Raw genomic sequence first — 21,031 nt, 5'->3', positions numbered from 1 at the left:
TACAAATGTAAATAATCATTTTTAAACAGCATTTTAAGCATTCTGACTCAGAAGAATCACTCACTGAGAGATCTGGAGAACAGAGAAATGTATAATGCACAGTTATTGCTCACAAGAAATAGTCTGGAAGGGGAAAGAAAAACTAGAAAGTGATAAGTGCTATTCTACAGTGTTACGACAGTAAATAAAAGAAATGCTTTTACTTGAGAAAAATCAAGTAGGTGGCATTTGAGTTGGGGACTGAATGTTGGGAAGGATTGCTACTTGTAAAGATGACAGAGAGAAATGATGCTAAAAATATAAAAGCCTTATTAAGATAAATCGATCCAACTTCTTTAACAATTTTTCCTATAGATAAAAGTTCATTCATTTACGGACTACAATATGGATAAATTCATTATCTAAATAAGCCTTTTATGTGCATTAAACAGATATTTAATGTATGCCTGCCATGTGGTAGGGAGATAATACAGCTTATATTCTAGTGAAGGAAGATAATAACAAATAAATAAGATAACTAACCATTAGTAAGTACAATGGATAAAAGAAATAAACAAATAAAAAAGATAATTACAGCAGCTTTATAGGTGCTACAAGATCAGACGATGGAACAACCTGTGTTGGAGGTCCTTTTCAGATAGCTGGTCAGGAAAGCTCCTAGCAAAGAAGTGATAAATAAGCTAAAGATACAGAATGATTAGACATATAAGAGAGGAGTATGCATACTGCAGGGGGATGGAATAAACACAAATACAAGATTTGCAGCACATGTGAGAAACAAAAAGAAGAGGAGGAAAGCTAGAATAGAATCAGTGAAAGAGAACTTACGGCCTAAGGCTTAAAAGGTACAAAAGGGCCCAGATCATATAGAGCTTTATTTTTGAAAAGAGCAATAAGAAATATTGAAAATTGCTAAGTACAAAAGTAAAAGTCTCTTGCTTTTTGCCTTAAAAAATATCAGTCTGACTGCTGGGTGAATGCGAATATCCTGATTTCCATCTGGCCAAAATGAAGTTAGAGAAACGAGATTTAGCCTCATTGACTGACAGAATTATAAAACTGGACAAACTGTATGAGACAATGGCTTTCAGACGTGGGCCATTGGATAGAATAGGATAACGATCCCTGACAGAGAGAAAACAAGTAAGGTGACTTCTATGACTGCTCCTAGCTTATTGCTTGGAGAGAGTATCCAAGCCACAGAACAGAGAGGGGAAATCCAGTTGGAGCCCACAGATTCCCTTTGTTGAGGAAACAGCACTGGAAGGTCAGGAAGACTGCAGAGAACAGAGTATGCAGGGCAGAGTACCATGAAGGAGAGTGCTTCAAAGAGAGAGGGCTCCAGAGATCTACAGAAAGTTCTCAAATCTTCAGCTAAGTACTGATCAGCACATGCGTATGAAGTAATTACCCAAGGCTGGGAAAAGCAACACCCAAGATGAGAAGATTGAACAATTCCAGGAACTCAAACAGAAATGGGAAAATTTTGTGTTTCCACCAGTTAGAGTGGAAAACCTCTTAATTCAAAGGAAATCTAAGAATACAAGAAGGATATTGCCTTAGCAGGGGGCAAAATTAGCCACAGAGTGAAGGTGTATCTGGTCCTGTTTAACAAAGTTTAAAGCAAGTCTTAATAAGATCATACTATTTCCAAGCAACTAAAATCCCAGAAAAACCTTAGGAAAATTTATAGGAATACAAAAATTTCCAGACCAAAAAGATGAAATTCATAATGTATACAATCTAAAAAAAAAATTATCAGGAATGCAAAAAAGTAGAAAGTTACAACCCATAATGAAGAGAAAAATCAATTATTAGAAATAGACCAAGAAATGACACAAATGATAGAATTCGTAGACAAGGACATTAAAAGAGTTATCAGAACTATATTCCCTACGTCCAAAAAGATAGACGAAAGACTGAGGATGTTGAATAGAAACATGGAAGATATAAAGAAGAGTTAAAACAAACTTCTAGAGATAAAAAATATACTGAATAGATTTACATAGAGATTAGACACCAAAGAAGATACAACTAGAGAATCTGAAGAAAAAGCAATATAATCTATATAAAATGAAACAATGAGAGAAAAAAAGATGAAAAGAAATAAACACAGCATCAATAAACTGTGACACAACTTCAAATGGACTAACTTACATGTTATTAAGGTCCCCAAAGAAGAGAGGGGAGGAATAAAAAATATCCAAAAAATCAACGGCTGAATTTTCCACATTCGATAAAAACTAAGTTCACAGATCCAAGATGCTCAATGCAGCTCAAAGACAAGAAATAAAAAGAAAAGGAACATCCTAATCAATGGATAGAAATCTATGATAGAAAATCCACCATGGAGAATCTATGATAGAAAAATCTTAGAAACAGAGAAAAATTATATATTAGATATATAGATATTAAGATAAGAATGACAGCAACTGCTAGTAGGAAACAATGCAAAAGATATCTTTCAAAAAGAAAAGAATAAAAACTTACAAATACACAGAAGCTGAAAGAATTAACTACTAGCAGCCCCACACTATAAGAAATGTTAACAAAAGTCTTTCAAACATAAGGAAGATATCACCACACGGAAATCTACATCTACAGAAAATAACAAAGACCACCAAAAATGATAAATTTGTGCTTAAGTATAAAAAACATATTTTCTTAATTTTTAACTCTCTTTAAAGCAAAAAGAACAATAATATATTATTGGATTTATAAAATTTATATAAGTGAATGTATGAATACAACACCACAAAGGCCAGAGGGGAGAAATGGAAGCATACCATTACAGGGTTCTTACACAATACTTCAAGTAGTATAACATAACTAGAATATAGTCTGTGATAAATTAAAATATATACAATAAATTCGAAAGATACCACTGAAAAACAAAACAGAGTTATAGATAACAAGCCAACAAAAGGATAAATTAAGTCATAAAAAAGACTAAAATCAAATAAAGGCAGAAAAGAGGGAAAGGGAACAAAGATTTTATGGGAGAAATAAAAAATAAATAGCAAGAGAACAGACAAATCCAATCATATATCAATTGTTGCACTAAATGTAAACTATATTCATAACCATAATACAAGTCTCAATAAATTTGAAAGGATTCAAATCACACAAAGGATGTTCCCTGTCCACAATGGAATTAATTTAGAAAGATAACAGAAAAGTCTTGGGAATTTTAGGAACCAAATAACAAATTTCTAAATATCTCATGGAGTGAAGAAGAAATCAAAAGGAAAATTAGAAAGTTTTTTAACTGAATGAAAATAAAACAAAACATATCAAAATTTGTAGGATGCAGCAAAGCAGCAATTAGTGGAAAATTTACAGCACTAAACATGTGCATTAGAAAAGAAAAACAGTCTCAAGTCAATGACCTCAGCTTTCACCTTAAGAAATCAGGAAAAAAGGAGTAAATTAAATCCAAAGTAAACAGACAAAAGGAAATAAAGATAAGAGCAGAATTCAATGAAATAAAAACAAAAATAAGAAATACGTGAAACTGAAAGATGATTCTGTGAGAAAATAAATAAAATTGGCAAGTCTCTAATCAGAATAATCACTGAGAAAAAGGGGAGAAGAAACAACTTACCCATATTAGTAATGGGAGAAAAGACATCACTACAGAAGTTAAAGATTTCATACGCATAATAAGGAGATATTATGAATAACTTTAAGTCAATAAATTTTACAACATAGATAAAATGGATACATTTTTTGTATGACACCAACTACCAAAGCTCACTAAAAAAATAAGAATCCAACTAGCATTCTATCTAGTAAAAAATGGAAATTATAGTAAAAAAAAAAACCTTCCCACAAAAAGAACTTCATACCAACTGACTTCACTGATGAACTCTACCAGACATTTAAGGAAGAAATGTACCAATCCTACACAAACTCTTTCAGAAAATTACACAGAGGGAATACTTCTCAACTCATTCTATGACACCAACATTAGGCTGATATCAAAACCAGACTAAGATATTACAAGATATTACTAGAAAGTAATCTCCCTCATGAAGACCAATGTAAAAATCCCTAACAAAATTTTGGCAAATCAAATCCAATGAATGCATAACAAGGTTAGCACATTGTGACCAAGCAGGGTTTATCTCAGGAATACAAGGTTGGTTTAACATTCAAAATTAATCAATTGTGGGGCCAGACTTCTGGAATGAGAGACTGAGAAACCTGGCAAATCTTGTCCCCTAAAAGCAGTAACAGAACCAGATAACACTCACAAGAAAAATCATCTCAAATATGGGGAGTGACCAATGGCATCCAATAAACTGTGAAGCAGTACTTCAAGAAAAACTACTCAACCTTAGTAGAACCACTGGGAGCCTGTGGAGTTTTAGCCTGAGGCTGCCACCATCCCTCCACCCCCAACTCCATGGCTGGTAGCCTACCAAGGCTGAGCTTGTCTGGAGAGGGTCGGGAAGGTGGGAGACTCATGCCCAGGGAATTTGTCAAAAATAATCATTGTCTTGGTGGCAAACTATCAAAGAAGCCCAAAATTGCAGCTGCCTGAGGCTCAGATATTTGGAGCAAGCAAAAACCATCCAGAAATTTCATAGAGAGATCCAGAAAACAAAAAGGTACAAGAGGCTTTGATAAACTCCCAGACCCTCCTGATGGTCTGGAAGGTTGCATACATGTGTAAGGCTGAGTGCAGACTCAGGAGAGACCAGAAAGAGCTACAGGTATCTACTCATCCCTGGCTGAGTGTAAGGTCTTGTGCAAGGGAGGAAGCCTTGTTAGCTGAAGGTACTTAAACACAACCTCCAACTAATCATTGGTTGGCCTCTAAGCACTGCTTAGAGGGAAACTTATACCTTTTAATGCCTGTATTAGGAGAGAAGAAATATATCAAATCAGTAAGTTAAGCTTGCACTTTAAGAAACTAAAAAAAGACAGGCAAACTAAGCCAAAAGCAAGCAGAAAAAGGAAATCATAAACATTAGGGCAGAAATCAATGGAATGAAAAACACAAAAACAGAGAAAATTGATAAAACCCTAAACTTAGTTCTTTAAAAAGACCAATAAAATTAGCAAATCTTCAGCTACACTGACCAAGAAAAAAAGGAGAAAAGACACAGATGTAGAACTCAAAAAGGGACATCAACACCAACCTGACAGAAACTGAAAGGATTTCAAGGGAATACTATAAATCACCTTATGCTAACAAATCATACAACTTAGATGAAGCGGATTAATTCCTAGAAAAACACATATTACTACAACTGATTCAAGAAGAAATTAGAAAATCTGAATAGATCTTTACACAAGTAAAAAAAATTAGTAAAAAGCCTTCCCACTAAGAATAGCCCTGATGCAAAAACATCTAAAGAATCCACAAATTCTTCTATTAAACAGAGCAAACACTTTACACTTTATTATATGAGGCCAGTATTATTCTGATATGAAAGCCAGACAAAAAACATAAGAAGAAAAGAAAAATTCAGACCAATTTTCCTAATGAATATGGATGCAAAAATCATAAACAAAATATTAGCAAACCAAATCCAGCATTACATGAAGAGGTTTATATATAATGACCAAGCAGCTTTTAACCCAGGAGTGCAAGGTAGTTTAATACTTCAATATATTACATTACATGTTAATAGAATAAAGGAAAAAACTAGATGATAATCTCAAGGGACACAGAAAGAGCATTTGACAAAATCCATGATAAAAACGTTCAATGAACTAGGAATAGAAGGGACTTTCCTCAACCTGATAAAGGGCACCTACAAAAAAACCTACAGCTAATATCATACTTAATAGTGAAGGCTAAATGCTTTTTCCCTGAGAGTGGGAAAAATGCAAGCATGTCCACTCTTGTCACTGCTATTCCACACTGTACTAGAGGTTGTAGTCACTCAGGCAAGAAAAACAAGTAAAAGGCAACCAGATTGAAAAAGGAGAGATAAAAACACCTTTATTTATAGACAACATAATCCAGTATGGTGAAACTCCTAAAGAATCCACAAAAATACTACTAGAACTAATAATGATCTCAGCAAAGTTGAAGGATACAAGATCAATATACAAAAATTAACTGTATTTCTATACACTAGCAATGAACAATCCAAAAATGAAATTAAGAAAATAACTCCATTCACAACAGCATAAAAAGAATAAGATACTTAGAAATAAATTTAACAAAAGCAGCACACTGCTTATATATTGAAAACTACAATACATTACTGAGGGGCCAGCCCAGTGGCCAAGTGGTTAAGTTCACACGCTCCACTTCAGCGGCCCAAGGTTTTGCCGGTTCGGATCCTGGACGCGGACATGGCACCACTCATCAGGCCACATTGAGGCAGTACCCCACATGCTACAAGTAGAAGGACCCACAACTAGAATATATAGCTGTGTACTGGGGGGATTTGCAGAGAAAAAGCAGGACAAAAAAAAAAGGATTGGCAACAGTTGTTAGCTCAGGTACCAATCTTTAAAATAAAAAATATATTACTCAGAGAAATCAAAGAAGATCAAACACAATGTAATATGGTTCAGCCATAAAAAAGGAAATCTTGACATTTGTGACAACATAGATGAAGAGGGAGAACATTATGCTAAGTGAAATAAGTCAGACACAGAAAGACAAATACTATATGATTTCACCCATACATGGAATCTAAAATGTCACACTCGAAGCAGAGAATAGAATGGTGGCTGCCAGATGCTGGGGAGTAGGGGAAATGAGATATTAGTCAAAGGGTACAAACTTCCAGTTATATGATGAGTAAGTTCTGGGGATCTAATGTACAAGATGACGACTATAGTTAATAATACTATATTGTATACTTGTAAATTGCATATTTGTTAATAGAGCAGATCTTAAGCGGTCTGATCACATACCCAAAAATGGTAACTATTTGAGGTGATGAATGTGTTAATTAGCTTGACTGTGGTAATCATTTCACAATGTATATGTATAGCAAATCATCATCTTGAACATCTTAAATAAATACAATTTTTATTTGTCAATTATATCTCAATAAATCTGGAAAAATAAAACTCTTCAAACACACTGGAAGGTTCTCTCATGCCCCTCCAAGTCCACACCTCCCAACAGTAACCACCATTCTGAGTGCTATCACCATTCATTAATTCAGCCAGGTTCTGAACTCCACATAAATGGAATTACACAATGGTCCTCTTTTTGTGTTGAGATTCTTCCATGGAGATGCTTGTTACTGCATGTATCAGCAGTTTATTTTTTTTCATTTCTGTGTATTATTTCACTGCATGAATATTATATAATATTCTATTCTTTTGTGTGTGTGTGAGGGAGACTGGCCCTGAGCTAACATCTGTTGCCTATCTTCCTCTTTTTGCTTGAGGAAGATTGTCACTGAGCTAACCTCTATGTCAATCTTCCTCTATTTTATGTGGGATGCCACCACAGTGCGGCTTGACAAGTGGTGCTAGGTCTGCACCTGGGATCCAAACTTGCAAACCCTAGGCCACCGAAGTGGAGCATGCAAACTTAACCACTATGCCACCAGGCCAGCCCCATAATATTCTATTCTTAATGGACATCTAGGTTAGTTCAAATTTGGGACTACTATGAATAAAGCTGTTACGACATTCAAAAAAGAATGAATAGGAGAAACATTTCATGTTCATGGATTGGAAAAATCACTATTGTTAAGATGGCAATTTTCCCCAAATTGATCTACAGATTCAATACAATCCCTATCAAAATCCAAGTAGGCTTTTTTGATTTCCAGAAACTGACAGGTTGATGCTAAAATTTATATGGAAATGCAAAGGACTAAGAAAAGCCAAAACATTTTCAAAAAAGAACAACAAACTGGAAGACTAATACAGTTCTCAATTTCAAAACATACAGCAAAGCTATAGTAATCAGGACAGTGTGGCACTGACATAAAGATAGACATAATTAACCGATGGAACAGAACTGAGATTCCTGGGGGAAAAGAAAAACAACTTACATTTTTGGTCAATCGATTTTCAACAAAGGCGCCAAAGCAATTCAGTGGGGAAAAGATATTCTTTCCTTTCCACAAATGCAAATGGTGAATTTAGACCCTTACCTCACACAATACATAAAAGTTAACTCAAAACAGATCATAGACCTAAATGTAAGATCTAAAACTACAAGACAGAAAAAAACATAGGAAAAAATCTTCATGGCCCTGGCTTAGTCAAAGACTTGTTAGCTATGACAACACACAAACAATTTCTAAATGAAAAATTAATAAACTGTATTTCATCAAAATTAAAACCTTTTTTACTTCAAAAAGACACCACTAAGGAAAGGAAAAAGGTAAGCATTTCACCAAAGATACACAAATGGCTGATAAGCACATGAAAAGATGCCAACATCATTAGTCATTAGGGAAATGCAAAATTAAAACCAAAGTAAGATACTATTACATATTGACTAGAATGGCATATATTTTAAAAGACTGACTTTACCAAGTGTTGTCAAAGGTATGCTGCAACTGGAACTCTCATACACTGCTGTGCGATGTAAAATGGTACAAATCACTTTAGAAAACAGTTTGTCAGTTTCTTAAAAATTTAATCATATACCTACCATATGACCCAGCCATTCCACTCATAGATATTTCCCCAAGAGAAATGAAAGCATATGTCTAAACAAAGACTTCTATATGAACTTTCATAGCAGCTTTATTTGGAATAGCCAAAACTTGGAGAAAAAAGCCAAATGGTCATCAACAGATGAATAAACTGTGCTATGGCCATACAATGGAATACTACTCAGCAATAAAAAGGAATGAACCATTGATATACACAACCAATGACAGATGAATCTTAAATTATGCTAGGTCAAAGAAGCTAGACCAAAACAAGGAGAACATACTGTATTAATGCAATTTATATAAAATTCTAGAAAATACAAACTAATCAACAGTGATAGAAAGCAGATCAGCAGTTGCCTTGGGATGGGAGTAAGGGATGTAAAGTAGCCAGAGCAAGGGATTACAAAGGTGCCCAAAGAAACTACTGGGGATGATGAATGGTCATTATTTTTGACATATGTCACAACTTACCAAAGTGCACATTTTAGATAAGTTCAGTTTATGGTATGTTGATTATACATTAATAAAGTGTGAAAAAAAATAGACCTAAGGACAAAGAGGAAACAAAAAGAACTGTTATATGGCTATTACAATTCTAGGCAAGAGGCAGTGGTGGCTTAGATGAAATGGAACCTGTAGAGATGGAGACATGAGTAGATAACTTTAAAGTTTATTAGAATACAGAATTGACAATACTTTGTGAAACAGATATTGGGAGTTGAAGGAAAGGAAGGAATCAGGTACAACTTTTTTTTGGCTTAAGCAACTGAGTGAATAGTGGTGCCATTTACTAAAATGAGGAAGACTGAGACAGAATTACAGAGTCAAAGTTTCTCACTATGATTACCAAGAGTGATTCAAACTGGTTTTACAAGTTTAATGTCTTTTAAAACAACGAACCAGAGTTTAAATACAGACACCTAGAAAATAAAAATGGGGCACTGATCAACTACCATAAATATGAAAAAAAATTATTATGTTTATGATAAAGAAAGAGAAAGTAGTATTTCATAAAACAGGGATTATAAAACAGATGCAAAACACCTTGGCCCAAAATATTTTTTAAAATAAATAAATGAAAGGTAGATACGTACATCAGAAAATCGTTACTTATAACTACTTTAATTAAATGCTACATTTTACTTACAGTGTTTTTTTTTCCTTGGAAGTTTTACTTAGGTCTGTTTACGTTTCTAACTAAAAATACTTCTGTCCAGTAAAATCAAATTAATAACTCAAAGAAAGCATGCTACAGGTTCTTTATTTCCTTCAACATCTTTGCTTACCTGTTTAATCTTTCAAATAATGTTCCAAATTGTGCTGTTTTATATGATGGACTGAAAGCATCTTGATTTTTGTTTAATTTGGAAATCACGGAATTAGAATAATTAACATTACTGAGCTAAAAAAAAAAAGGAAGGACCTGCCAAAAGGGTAAATGTACATACATACAATTTAAATAATTTACCATAAAACCTCATTTAAGTAGACATCTATAGTTTAAAAATATATTTTTTAGTCTAAAAGAAAGAGTGTCCTTATTGAAAACAAAATAAATACTGTTCTAATAATGAAAGCAGTGTCAGTATTTGAATGACTGCTAAAATAACAGGGTTGATCTATGGTGAGCTAACCATTTTCTCAGAGGTAAAAAAAGATTAAAAAAAAAAAGACCCGGAACACCAAGATCTTGAGTAAATAAAAGTTAAATATCGCTGACAGAAAATAATGATTTCTCCCAAGGAAACAACTGTACTTATCTCAGTTCCTCCATTTACTAAGTAATTTTAGACTGCTACTTTAATCTTTTTTTTAAGAAAAGATTTTATCTTTCTTCTTTCTCCCCAAAACCTCCCGGTACATAGTTGTGTATTTTTAGTTGTGGGTCCTTCTAGTTGTGGCATGTGGGACACCGACTTAGCATAGCCTGACGAGCTGTGCCATGTCCACGTCCAGGATTCGAACCGGCAAAACCCTGGGCCACCGTAGTGGAGAGCGTGAACTTAACCACTCGGCCACAGGGCCAGCCTCTGCTACTTTAATCTTTCTGAATATCGCTACCACTGAGTGCAAAACGGGGAAAGTATGGAAAGACTCTTGTGAAAAGCAGATGTGATAACCCATTTGTTAATGAGGAAGGTACCATATAAAGATATTATAATGGCCCAACACTAATCTATCCAGCAATAATAATTCATATCTGTAGTATATTTTATGTATAAGCCATGAAACACAGAAACGAGACGTCCAAAGACAAGCAATGACAGAAAGAGTCAGAAAAAAAAAGACATGCAGGCAAAAAGAGATACTAAAAGTCTTTTTTTAAAAAAAGGTCTAAAATCAAGAAAAGCTGAAAATAAAGTCTGATAACACATCTCATCTCAGCCTCAGAGAGACAGTGTCAATGGTGCAGGGACAATGTCATCCCTTGAAGCGAGAAACACACAAACAAATCAAAACAGAAGAGAATATTATATATTGGCTCAATACTACTTCTCCAGGGACTAGTAAGCCCCAGACCACTTTTTATTCTAACCTGTTTTTCAACTCATTTTCTTATGTAATTTATAGTCTCATTTTAATTTTCCTGAAATCTCTCCAAATATATCTCCAAATAAATAAATTCCCTAATACTTCACAATGTGACACCACACCTTACCAGGAACGTTAGCTTCTCTTTTCTCTCTTCTGCCATATGAAGTACAACATTATTTACCCCTTTGGAGATAATCACTAACCTGCAGTCTCTAAGTAGAAGATTATTCAAGTATAGATTACACAGAGTCTCATTCTCTATCCTATAAACTATTTAACAAAGCAAGGATGAGTTAAAGCTGATGTAGGATGCAAGTTTTAGTCTTATAAAACACAAATGGAACGGGTAACTGAATGTTTTTCATTGCATCACTCGAAAATTATTGGGGGGCCAGCCCAGTGGCATAGTGGTTAAGTTCCCACACTATGCTTCGGCGGCCCAGGGTTCACTGGTTCAGATCCTGGGCACAGACCTACATACCACTCAACAAACCATGCTGTGGCAGCAACCCATATACAAAATGGAGGAAGAGGGCCACAGGTGTTAGCTCAGCAACAATATTCCTCAAACAGAAAGAGGAAGACTGGCAACAGACGTTGGCTCAGGGCCAATCTTCCTCACCAAAGCAACAACAAAAAATTATTGGGTCCTTAAATTAATAAGCCTAGCACAATACTTCATTTTCCCTTCTCTGAAAAGCAGAAAACATACTTCAATAAAATTGAATATCATTACATATTGTATATAACTATAATACTGTAATATATAACTATAATTTATAAATTATTATAAATTTGCTAATTATAAATTAATTTAGAAATAATACACAAATATGACATAAAACCACCTCATGCTAAAAATGGGAGAGATTCAAAACTAAATATTCTTGTTAACCTTGTTAACAACATAGAGTGTTTACATAACCATTTTACTCACTACCATTATATATTAGTATAGTAACCTTTAATAATTTTATATTTTTTAACTCTATGTAAACTTAGTAAAAGATCATTTCTTGGTATGTTCTATGGCATATATATTTCAAACTTCAAAAATTTGGATGTTTTTATAATTTTAACTTTAGAGACTACAACGATTGAACGTTTTAGCACTAAATATCTCTATCTCTATACACATATGTGCATAGTCTTGGATGGAAGTGCATATAACCAGCTATCTTTCAAGTCATAGAAAGAATCAAGCCATCACAACTTATACTTTAACAGATTACTATGACATCACTGAGATTATGTACTGCTATTCACAGGATCCTTTCCATATCATGTATACTGGGCCATCATGACATCACCAACTACTCCTTTACTGTGATTACAATCAAGTATTACATAACACATTGAACTATGGTCAATTTTACTATCAATAATTTTATAAAAAGATGATGATTTCAAAGACTGTTAAAGAACATTCCAGTTTTGGGATTCATAATCTTCTACAGCCCAGAGAATTAAGTTTTTGACCTCAGAAGAATTATTATACTTAATTTCTCTCCTAATTTGGCTATATCTATAGCAACCCACAACTAATATTTTTTCAATCCATAAAAAGAAAAAAAGAGCATATCACAAAAATATAAAATGCTAAGAACTAGTGATTGAAAGGGACCTGTTCACAAACAACCAACCCACTAACTGGGAAAAAATATTTGCAAGTCATATATCTGACAAAGGCTTAATATCCATAATATATAAAGAACTCACAAAAAAAACCAAACAACAAAAAAAATCAAACAACCCGATCAAAAAATGGGCAGGAGACATGAACAGACATTTCTCCAAAGAAGATATACGGATGGCCAAATAGGCACATGAAAAGAAGTTCATCATCGCTGATCATCAGGGAAATGCAAATCAAATCTACACTAAGCTATCACCTTACACCCATTAGAATGACGCAAATAACTAAAACAAATAGTAACAAATGTTGGAGAGGTTGTGGAGAAAAAGGAACCCTCATACACTGCTGGTGGGAATGCAAACTGGTGCAGCCACTATGGAAAACAGTACGGATATTCCTCAAAAAATTAAAAATAGAAACACCTTATGACTCAGCCATCCCACTACTGCGTATCTATCCAAAGAGCTTGAAGTCAGCAATTCCAAAAGTCCCATGCACCCCAATGTCCATTGCAGCATTATTCACAATAGCCAAGACATGGAAGCAACCTAAGTGCCCATCAACAGATGACTGGATAAAGAAGATGTGGTATATATATACAATGGAATACTACTCAGCCATAGAAAAGAACAAAATCGTCCCATTTGCAACAACATGGATGGACCTTGAGGGAATTATGTTAAGTGAAATAAGCCAGATAGAGGAGGACAATTTCTGTATGACTCCACTCATATGAGGAATTTAAAAATGTAGACAAAGAGAACAGATTAGTGGCTACCAGGGGAAAGATGGGGTGGGGGTTGGGCACAAAGGGTGAAGGGGTGCACCTACAACACAACTGACAAACAATAATGTACAAATGAAATTTCACGAGATTGTAACCTATCTAACTCTTTATTGACTTTTATTTAAAAAAAGAAAGGTACCTGTTCATTCTGCTTTTTTTCAACTTTCTGAGGACTAGGCACTATTCTGGGAATAAAATTTTGTCTTGTAATATCTCTGTTAGAAGCTAATTCTGCTGACAAAGATGGTGGTGTGAAGCTGCAGTTTTCCATTCTGCTCAATTGAGGTTCGAACATTGTATATGAGTCCATGACTTGTGAGGACTATAGGAAAGAAGATACAATCATTTGATTTGCCAAAATATATAAACTAGAGACAAGGAAAGTTAAAATAAAAGTGAAAAAGGTCACGAGTTAGAGAAAAAGTCCCAAGTAAAGGCAAGTCATCAGTAACTGACAGTCCTTACTAAGACAAGAGAGGTTATCAACTAAGATTGTACTTAAGAGCTCCTTTCCATCTGCCTTTCTCACCGATGGTCCCCTCTACCCTCAAACTCCATTCCTGCTTGTCATCTCCTAATGACAGGAAATCTAAGTTTCATTTATCTACAATTCAGGTGAAAGATTTCCAAGAGATTTTAGTATCACTGCCATTATCTTTCTGATGTAGCTTAACTTTGGCTATTCAAAGGAAAGAATAATTAATAATATGGCATTGGACTTTCACATTTCAAGCTTTAATCACAATCTATGTGTTTTCTAATTGATTAAAGTCTTATTTGCTAAAAAATAATTATTTGAAATATACTTTGAAAAGAAAAATAATCTTGGGATCAACATGAATATTGAAAATCACAATTTGATATAAAATAAAATAGTCTGGTCACCACGTTTGAAAACATGAATCGCTCAATGATCACATGAACCCAAAGTAGAACTCCCCAAATGAATTATCCTTTGCAGCTCTTCAGTGACAGGCAGAATCAAATGCTTTGCACACAAAGGCCTAGTCTACATTACCAGAACTCCAAAGGGTTTCTCATAAGCAATCGTTAAAATATTCTTAAGGTATAGGTTTCTTACATTAAAAACTTCTAAAAGAACAATTTTAAAGACTAAAAATTTTTTTAAAGGATAACTAATTTTCTCTGATTCTCAAAAAATTTATATCACTTGATGGTGAAACTGGCAGAAAGTGAGCCATTGATGATTAAGTAGCTAGGAACTAAAGTTTTTTTCCCTTTTGCAATTACTGATTATAGCTTTTAGCTGTTTAACCCACTCATTGTTAATTGTGCTGTTTAGGCAATATGCTGACTCCCGCTAGGCTCCTATAGGTAACATCTTCCTGGTGCCTGCATCACCATGGTAATGCGTGTGTGAGCTGTTTTTCAGGAATTAGAACTCCTTGTCCACTTCAGGCCAGTTGAGACCACCAACTCATCAACTGGGCCCACGGAGATGTTCGACAGGTGACTTGAAGAGGCTAAAAACTCTCCCCTCAGATCATGCTGATGTCGCCATTTTGTGAGCATGGGTCCTATGAAGAGGCATGAAGTCTGACTACGCTTGAGCACATCATCATTACCTCACCTCTCCTCACCTCCAATCACCTCTCTCCACATTTCAGACCACGTTGACCCCGGCCCATATGTATCCCTGAGTCTCTGTTTTCGGGGAAGCAAATTTCAGGCTCATGAGCTCGCTTCCTCACATGGCTACCTTGTGAGTAAACCCTCTCTCTGCTGCTACCTCGTCATCTCAGTGTTTGGCTTTCTGGGCGGTGGGCAAAAATGAACCTGGTTGGGTAACAGTGGCATGTCACAATTGTTAAAATAACTTAAAAAAATTTTTGTTTAACTCTCACCTTAACTGGGCCAAGTTCTTCCTTGCTGCCTTGTCTTTGGTAGTGTAAACTAATGAAAAGAAAATGTAACAGTTAAACACATAGGTGGCAATAAAATTGATTATCTTTTATAAATATTTAAAATTCATACTGTTCTATACAAATATGAAAACATATGGAACTCTTAAGTAAATCATTCCAGGGTTATAATATTACTGTGTTTTATAAAAATTATATTATTACTAGAGAGAGATTTTTATGATAAGGAAAGTCAAACTATGCATCCAAAAAACACTTAGCATGGATATTAGTTCATTGACAAAGGTCTTAATAGTTTAATAATACTGCTAACAGTCAAACAAACAAAAACTGGAGCTAGGATAATCCCTTTATACATTTTCCAGTGAATAAAACAGAGTTGATAACGACTCTTTCAAATACCTAATAATATACAACCTAGCTAAAACCTACTTGTTTTCCATATCATCAATGCAGAGGTTAGACGGGACAAGATGAGGCGACATTGGAAGTTCTAAATCATGTTTTCTCAGGGGCATTTTTATGTCTCTATTCATATTCACATGGATCGGTTTTCTCACAGTTTCCATAATGAAAAAGTTGCAATTAAAAATTAAGAATGAATAATAAAATCTTTTAAAAGCATTGGTTGATATACCATGGTCATTAAGTAAATGTACATCTTAGATATTTACTAAAACCACCTATATTCTATACATGATAGAAGACATTACAGTACTAGCAACTATTACAGATAATTCAAATCATCTTTTTCTTCATCATCTTACATTCTCCTCATGAAAGGGGCCCTACAAATTTTGCTTTATTTTTTGATTCCTTCAAAACTCCCCTAACCCCTAGACTGTACCAGTTGCTATATTACACACTCCCATAGCACTACATATGTTCCCTATTATAGCACTTACCATAGTTTACTGTACTTGATTAACTCTATCTCCCTCACTAGATTTTTAAACTTTAGATGCAGCAGCCTTGTCTCTCCTTATAGACGATATAACTATTTTGACCGCTTAGTACTTTTAATTATGCTCCTTTTCCAGGAAATGCTTTTTGCACATGCACAAACTACAGAGTTGTAGTGGAGAGCTTCTATCTTCTTATATAACCCTGCTTCCCTGGAAAAAATAATTGGTTTAGTGGCAACCACCTGCCACTCAATAATGGTATTACACCCCTCTGGTTATAAGTAATTGTTCCAGCGCTGAGACCTGACACCAGCAGAGCAAGGCAACATCCTTCCAGCGGAATTAAAAAATTCAGAATCAGAGAAGCAGCTCTCAGTATTTGCCTGGTGGTGAAATTGGAGAGATGAGCAATGTTAGTTCATAGTGGGTTTTTTTGGGGTTTTATTTTTCCTTTTTCTCCCCAAAGCCCCCTGGTATATAGCTTCTAGTTGTCAATGTTAGTTTTTTAATGTCACATTTTAAGCTTCATTGATGAAGACAGTCTGAGAGAATAAAACTAGTATCTGAAGTGAAAAAGAATCTTGGTAGTATTCAATTTCCTGACTCAAGCAGTCTCTGAGGCCCAGATGCACCACTACCCTTCCTTTTAGTTAAGTGTCTTAGTCCGTTCAGGCTGCTATAACGGACTACCATAGACTGGGTGAACTATACAAAATAGAAATTTATTTCTCAGTTTGGAGGCTGGGCAGTCCAAGATCAAAGTGCTGGCAGATTCGCTGTCTGGTGAGGGCTTGCTTCCTGGTTCACAGACAGCTGTCTTTTCCCTGTGTCCTCACACAGTGGTAGTGGTGAGAGAACTCTCTGGGGTCTCTTTTACAAGGGCACTAATTCCATTCATCAGGGTCCACTCTCATGACCCAATCACCTCCTAAAGGCCCAACCTCCTAATATCACATCAACATATGAATTTTGGGGGCACACAAACATTCAGTCCACAACATTAAGTAAGTAAATATATATTTTTTAAGTTTCTGTAATTTGCAGTCATGAGTCCTAACTAATAAACTCTTGCTTTGGTAGAGGAGGAAAAATCTTTTCTCTCTACCCTTCTAAATTATCAGCTGGGGGCCTGTAACAAAAGACAGATTAACAAGAGAAAAAGCATACAAATTTATTTAATATAAGTTTTATGTGGAAAACTTTGTAAGGAAATGAAGACCCAAAGTGGTTAAACCTGAGCATTTTTAAGCTAGGTTTGATGAAGAGCGGAAAGTCCTGGGGAAATGTGACAGGACAAAAAGGGGTATCAGCTAAGTGTACTAAACTGAGGGAAACAGCAAGGTCTGTTCATTAGATTCCTCTCGGTGTTCCCTCTGTGTTGGAGATAACAACGTTCCTTTTCTCGGGGTATAGCGAGGGCACCTCTCAGATGAAAATCCTTCCTGCACATGCTGCTTCCTCAAATTCCTCAGCTCAAAATATTCAGTATGCCAAGGTGCCTTATTTTTTGGTAGTGTGGGGGATCAGAATTGGCCACCCCAAAATGTGTCTCTTTGGCATGAGGATTATTTGGGGCTGATTACTTTTAAGAAACCACAGACAGGTGAGAAGCTCTGAAAAGTAGAAGCTACCCTCTGTAAAACACATTTACATTTGTAAGGGAAATCTCCATTTGTAAAGGTAACTCCCTCTCTGTACCAGGAAGAGGGGGGATGTCCTTATGTCCAGAAACTCCTATCAAGGCAGAAGGCAAGGACTTAAATCCGCGTAATAACCTTTCTCTTGTTTACTGTCCTTTTCTGGTAATCTCCCATAACTGACTCCCTCCCACCCCCAACATGCTCCTTTGTCTTTAGCCAAAGACGGTATTTAAGATGACAACCTCAGCCAGTCTGGGAGTTAACCAGTTTTCCTGGATTCTTCCCATGTATACATGTTACAAAGCTTTGTTTGATTTTCTCCTTTTATTCTGTCTCATGTCAATTTAATTCATAGCCCAGCCAGAAGAACCTACAAGAGATAGAGGAATTCTCTTCCTCCCGTACAGCAGCATGTCCTGCCCCTGTTAGTTTCTGCTCTACTTCCAGAATCCAATCCAATACTTAGGGTAAGTACTCAAAAAACATACGTTCAACGTATGAATGAAAACAGAGTGAGGGAGAAAGGAAATATATAAAGTTAAATACATCACTGGACAGCCACATGTAAAAGAATTGAACTGGAACCCTACCTTACACCATACACAAAAGTCAACTCAAAATGGATTAAAGACTTAAATACAAGACCTGAAACCATAAAACTCCTAGAAGAAAACATAAGGAATAAGCTCCGTGACATCAGTCTTCATGATGATTTTCTGGATTTGACACCAAAAGTAAAAGGAATAAAAGCAAAAATAAACAACTGGTCCTACATCAAACCAAAAAGCTTCTGTATAGCAAAGGAAACCACCAGCAAAATGAAAATGCAATCTAAAGAATGGGAGAAAATACTTGCAAATCATATTGTCTGATAAGGGATTAATATTCAAAATACATAAAGAGCTCATACAACTCAATATCAAAAAACAACAATCGATTAAAAAATGAGCAGAGGACCCTCTGAACAGACATTTTTCCAAAGACGACATACAACTGAGCAACAGGTACATGAAAAGGTGTTCAACATCACTAATCCTCAGGGGAATGCATTCAAAACCACAATGAGATATCACCTCACACCTGTTAGAATGACTATCATCGAAAAGACAAGAGAGGGGGCTGACCACGTGGCCGAATAGTTGTTTGTGTGCTCCAGTTCAGTGGCCCAGGGTCCGCCAGTCCAGACCCTGTGCACAGAGCTATATACTGCTCATCTAGCCATGCTGTGGCAGCATCCAACATAGAAAAACTAGAATGACCTGCAACTAGGATATACAACTATGTACTGGGGCTTTGGGGAGAGAAAGAAAGAAAAAGAAGATTGGCAACAGATATTAGCTGAGGGCCAATCTTCCTCACAAAAAGTAAAAAAAAAAAAAAAAGACAAGAGGTAAGAAGTGTTTACAAGGATGTGGACAAAAGGGAACCCTTGTGCATGGTTGGTGGGAATGTAAATTGGGGCAAGCCCTATGGAGAACAATATAGAGGTTCCTCAAAAAATTAAAAACAGAACTATCATATGATTCAGCAATCCCACTTCTGGGTATATATCCAAATAAAATGAAAACAAGATCTCAAAGAGATATCTGCACTCCCATGTTCACAGCAGCATAATTCACAGAGCCAAAATATGGAAACAACCTCAGCGTCCATCAATGGATGAATGGATAAAGATGGTGTGGTGTGTATATGTGTGTGTGTGTATATATACAATGGAATATTCCTGAGCCATGAGAAAGAATGAAATCCTGCCATGTGTGACAACATGGACGGAGCTAGAAGGCATTATGCTAAGCGAAATAAGCCAGACTGAGAAAGACAAATACTGCATGGTATCACTTACATGTGGAATCTAAAAAAAAAAAAAAGTCAAACTCATAGAAACAGAGAATAGAAAAGTGGTTGCCAGGATCTGGCGACTGGGGGATAGGGAAAGGTTGGGAAAAGGGTACTAACTTTCAGCAAAATGATGAATAAGATCCGAGGATCTAATGTAAGACATGGTGACAATAGCTGATAACACTATTACACAAATGAAGAAAAAGATCTAAATATAGCAAATATATTTACAACAGAAACTTTTATTCCTAAAGTTTATTAATAATGTATTTACTTCTACTAAAGTGTGACTATATTTACTTGTGACAACTGTCATCTGTGGAGAAACAAAAATAGCACAGAAAGGAAAAGAGGAGACACTAACAATACTGTGATCAATTTCAATCCCTTTTTAATGAACTCAGTTCTTAAGCTCTCATTTTAGCACTTGTTTTAAAAATTATCAGATACAAGTTTCCTTGAGAGAGAAAAAAATACTCTGATTAAATTTTTTATTTACTTGAAGAATCAAAGTGCAGGCCAAAATGAACTTTATTTTGAAGTATTAGACTACTATAGTTAACATCCCAAGAATGTCTAAGAAATTCAAGTTATGAGATAGGAAACTAATCATTGAGGCAAAAACTTGTTCAGCTCTTCCTTTCAAACAAATTCTCCAAATAGGATAAGACAGTAAAGATATTTATTCCCTGCTCTTTAGCCAAACTTTGGTAACTATCTGCCTAGACAAAATAACATAATAATTGAAACAACAGCACTATAAGTTTAACCGTACCTTATAAAATTAATTTTATATAACACACCACCTAAAAAAAAATAAATGGATTAAACAATAAAACATTTTAAGCAGAGACTAACAAAGCTTCTAATTTAAGAGGGCAATCAAGTTTTAAAATTACTTTCCACATCCTTTGAGTTCTAAAATTACAAAATTATTGGAAAACTAAACATCATGATCACATCAGACTCAAAACAAAATGTTACTGGAGAGGCTTACTTACCAGGTTTTTTCTTCTGGCAAGATATCTGATTTACCATACACAGGTTAAGGAGGTCTAAACTGACAGCAGAATTTTTGACAGGGGATAAAACTCCCCGTAATTTCATTTTTGATTTTAACCTTTTCTTTTCAAAATATTCCTAAAAAAATTAAAAATAAAAAGTTATTCTATGGGGCTGGCCCCGTGGCCGAGTGGTTAAGTTCAC

At 35.2% G+C, this 21,031-nt stretch overlaps 1 pseudogene; it reads right to left on the bottom strand.

The window, feature by feature from the left end:
• LOC138920484 (regulator of DNA class I crossover intermediates 1-like) overlaps window positions 1-21,031 on the bottom strand; it is a 75,788-nt pseudogene that overhangs the window by 25,670 nt on the left and 29,087 nt on the right.

This window comes from Equus caballus, chromosome 23, assembly GCF_041296265.1.
Source record: "Equus caballus isolate H_3958 breed thoroughbred chromosome 23, TB-T2T, whole genome shotgun sequence".
Classification (NCBI taxonomy): Eukaryota; Metazoa; Chordata; class Mammalia; order Perissodactyla; family Equidae; genus Equus; species Equus caballus.
Note: the sequence above shows the minus strand (reverse complement) of the source record. Positions and strands in the feature narration are given on the sequence as shown.